The 3,868-nt window shown below is 37.9% G+C and overlaps 1 long non-coding RNA gene across 1 annotated transcript in view; it reads right to left on the bottom strand.

The window, feature by feature from the left end:
- Window positions 1-2,052: 2,052 nt before the first annotated feature.
- Window positions 2,053-3,868, bottom strand: part of LOC115274721 — a 7,447-nt gene continuing 5,631 nt past the window's right edge. The window contains exons 2-3 of the long non-coding RNA XR_003901223.1: window positions 3,201-3,316; window positions 2,053-2,414 (exon numbers count right to left, since the gene is read on the bottom strand). This is a non-coding gene — a long non-coding RNA (uncharacterized LOC115274721). The remainder of the gene's footprint in view (window positions 2,415-3,200; window positions 3,317-3,868) is intronic.

The raw sequence follows: 3,868 nt of genomic DNA on the forward strand, positions 1-3,868 counted from the left end.
TACCCTAAACCATTTCTCCCTGATCTGTCTCCTCCAGAGTTAGTGCTTATTCAATGGGTCTTCATCTCCCAACAGTCTTTCCTCTGCTTTCATTGCTGGTTCTTCCATTGTTGGGAGTATCTGTTTATTATTATTGAACCATTCATTAATTGTAGTTATTCACCAAGTTTTTTCAGCAATTAATGTGTGGCAGATACCTCTGTTTATACTTGGAATAAATAAATGACTAAGGCATTGTTTTCTCTCTCAAGTTCTCACTGTGCAGAGTGACAGATACAAAATTAAATAAATGTAGTAATGAGAGGTTGCATTGAAATCTGGGGAACGTAGATCCCCTAAAGTTGCCTATTTGTTTTATCTGTAATTGTTTTCACAAAAGAGCGCTCCTTTACAGGACTCAGTGAAGGCTTTGCATAGAAGCTTATAGGTGCTGAGCCTTGAAGGTGGTGTTGGTTACTTTCAGTGGAGATAAGGGGTGTAGGCAGTCCAGAAAGGAACAGCAAAGGAGGCAGTTTAGAGTTTGAGTAGAGTGGAAATTGTGCTTCTGGAATTAGAAATACTTCTTACTTATCAACAATCAGGAGCAGGGTCTGCTAAATGAACCAAAATGAACCTGGCTGGGTAGGCAATAATCAGATTAAAAACAATCTTACATTTTGGCTAGAAGGTAGAAATTCAGTTCTGAAATTAGTGAATTGTAAGTGCAGGTTTTATGTCAGGGAATAGCTATGAAAAATGATTCAGGTTATTGTGAGGGAAAAACTACTGTTGTGTTCAGAGTGTGAGAGGGGATATTGAGGGACAGAAAGAGAACCAGGAGCATGAGATCAGAGGCATGACATGGGTCTCTGAGCGGGTAGAAATCAGGAATACAGAAATTCAGATGAATTTTTTTTTATTTATTCTTAAATGTTTACTGGAAACAGTCCAGATACCTGATAGTCATTATTGGAATTTTTCAAAAGCTTATATGTGGTACTGTTTTATATTACTGATGGCAAGAGACACTGACAGCAGTGATACTGCTTATACACAAAGGAGATCCTTAGGGACTCTCAGAGCACAGTGTTTCCAAAGATTTTGTCTTTCATTAATAATTTTAATTTTCAGTCAGCCTTAGTGTTTGAAAAGTTTTAATTGCAAAACAAACACCTATGTTTTTTCAGTGGGTTATCATGAGCTCCCTTCCCAGTCTCTGCAGGTATGAACACATCCTATGTCTTACACTTGTTACTTTTAATCCTCATATCTGCTGAGGTTCCACACTCAGTGACTTTTTCTCATGCTTTATTTGTTCTTTTTTTCCCCATAATATTTTATTGTCAAATTGTTTTCCATACAACACCCAGTGCTCTTCCCCTCAAGTGCCCACCACCATCACCACCACCTGTCTTCCCCCCACCCCCCTCCCCCCCAACCCTCAGTTCATTCTCAGCATTCAATAGTCTCTCAAGTTCTGCATCCCTCTCTCTCCCCAACTCTCTCTCCCTCCTCCGTTCCCCCTGGTTCTCCATTAGGTCTCTCTTGTTTTCCTGCTAGACCTATGAGTGCAAACATATGGTTTCTGTCCTTCTCTGCCTGGCTTACACGATGGAGTACTACATGGCAATGAGAGGGAATGACATATAGCCCTTCGTAGGAAAGTGGATGGACCTTGAGGGTGTCATGCTTTATTTGTTCTTAAAGCAACTGATAGTTTTAAGAGTACTAGTCACATATTCTCTAAAAAATTCTTTTGGACTTGCCTTCTTATTCTATTTTCATGAGTAGACTGGGACTGTGGATGTTGTACCTGAAGACCAGAGAGGGATTCAGGCATGTTCATGTCCTGATGAAGGGTACATACTGTCAACAAGATTAATTCTCTGTGGTGTTGATATTGATGTCGTGGCTGACACGATATTTGTCGGATTTCTCTTTCTCCTTTCTTTCCATCCTGTTCTCCTGTAGGAACTTTCTATGTGCAGCCCCATCTTTCAGTAGTGATAGTTATGTTACACCTCCTTAAGAGTAGAATATTTCTGTAAATATTGGTTTTCGACACAATTGAGATTGTGTTTTAAGTATTTATTTTTCAATTATTTAGTTGATGTACTCTGTGTTATAACCCAATATTAGTTTATTTTGTTGCTCAAAATGCTTCAGCTTTGGCAATGGGTTGCTGCTTTAGTTAGCTGATTTGTCCCTTTGTCCTGTCTCCGCCATTCTTGAGTTTTTGGGGGCAGCATTTCATTATGTGTTACAGGAAAAGATGCTTCAGCTTCCCCTTCAGCTTAATATATGTTCCTCTGGAGGTCTTCAATCAGTCATTTCTGTGAGGAGCACTGTTTTATTTTATTGGATCATAGGGTTAGATTCAAGATCTTGGTATCTGCTGTGCTTGTTATCATGATTTCTATATATCCTCTACTGACCTGGAAAGGAAACATATGAGTGTTTACTCCTCAGTGTATATGCAGACATCCATACATGTGTCTATATGGAACCCTCAGTATTTTTATATAAGCCAAAGGAAATTCATACTGATGACTCCAACTCTAATTTATTACTAGAGGTACATAAGAGTTATTCCACTTTGATTACATGTCAAGTCTTAACACCAAATGTGATAACCTAATTCCCATTCTTTTAAAAATAGTTTATTGTCAAATTGGTTTTCATACAACACCCAGTGCTCTTCCCCACAAGTGCCCTCTTCCATTACCACCACCTCCCTTCTTCCTCCCCTCCCCCTTCACCCTCGGGATACAGAAGTGCTGAAGCATAGGGGCCCATGTACCCTATTGTTCATAGCAGCACTGTCAACAATAGCCAAATCATGGAAAGAGCCTAAATGTCCATCACCTGATGAATCGATCAAGAAGATATGGTATATATATACAATGGAGTATTACATGGCAATGAGAAAGAATGAAATATGGCCATTTGTAGCAAAAAAGGTGGACCTCTTGGGTGTCATGCTAAGCAAAATAAGTCAGGCGGAGAAGGACAGATACCATATGTTTGCACTCATAGGTCTAACAGGAGAAACCTAATGGAGAACCATGGGGAGGGCAAGGGGGATAGAGAGTTGGGGAGAGAGAGGGATGCAAAACCTGAGAGATTTCCTAATTCCCATTTTTTTTTTTTTTTACTGGCCATTTCTTTATACGTTCAGTTTCAGTTCACATGTATAAGAATATTAACATTGTGAAAAATACCTTCTGGGATACATTTTCTCAAGTGTAGAGCCAAGCTTCTGTGCAGTCTTTCATGTCCTGTTTTACAGACTCTTCTCTTTTCCTAGATCTTGTTTTTCTGCACGTTTTTTGCCCAGCTGTTTCAATGAGACTGTGTCAGAAAACTGTGATAAAGGAGATTGTTTTTCTTTCATATGGTACATTTCATTGTGGGATTCCATTGGCCACATGAGTTTTATGTTTGCATTGATTTTTATTCTGCAAAGTTGCTGAATTTATTATTACTCTAACAGTTTTTCTTGTTTTGATGCGATATGTTTCTTTCTCTCTTTCTTTTTCTTTCTTTCTTTCTTTCTTTCTTTCTTTCTTTCTTTTTATTTGAATATAACACAATTTATTTTTTTAACATATGCAATTATTTTCCATCATTTACAATACAGTAGTTACAATGACACTCCAAACAGCAAAGCAAAGTAAAAAATCAAAACACCAACTTCTATTTCATGTAATTAGACTTATGCAGAAATTAGAAGGTTAAGTAACAACTAGTTAATCATCTAATTTCACAGCTATCTGAAGTGGCAATCGTTATATAGCAGCTTATCTATGATACATTCAAGATAAATGATACAATTTATTACTTGCCCATAAGCTAAAACACAGCCTGCTTAATACCTTTCCTTAAATTC

This window comes from Suricata suricatta, chromosome 12, assembly GCF_006229205.1.
Source record: "Suricata suricatta isolate VVHF042 chromosome 12, meerkat_22Aug2017_6uvM2_HiC, whole genome shotgun sequence".
Classification (NCBI taxonomy): domain Eukaryota; kingdom Metazoa; phylum Chordata; class Mammalia; order Carnivora; family Herpestidae; genus Suricata; species Suricata suricatta.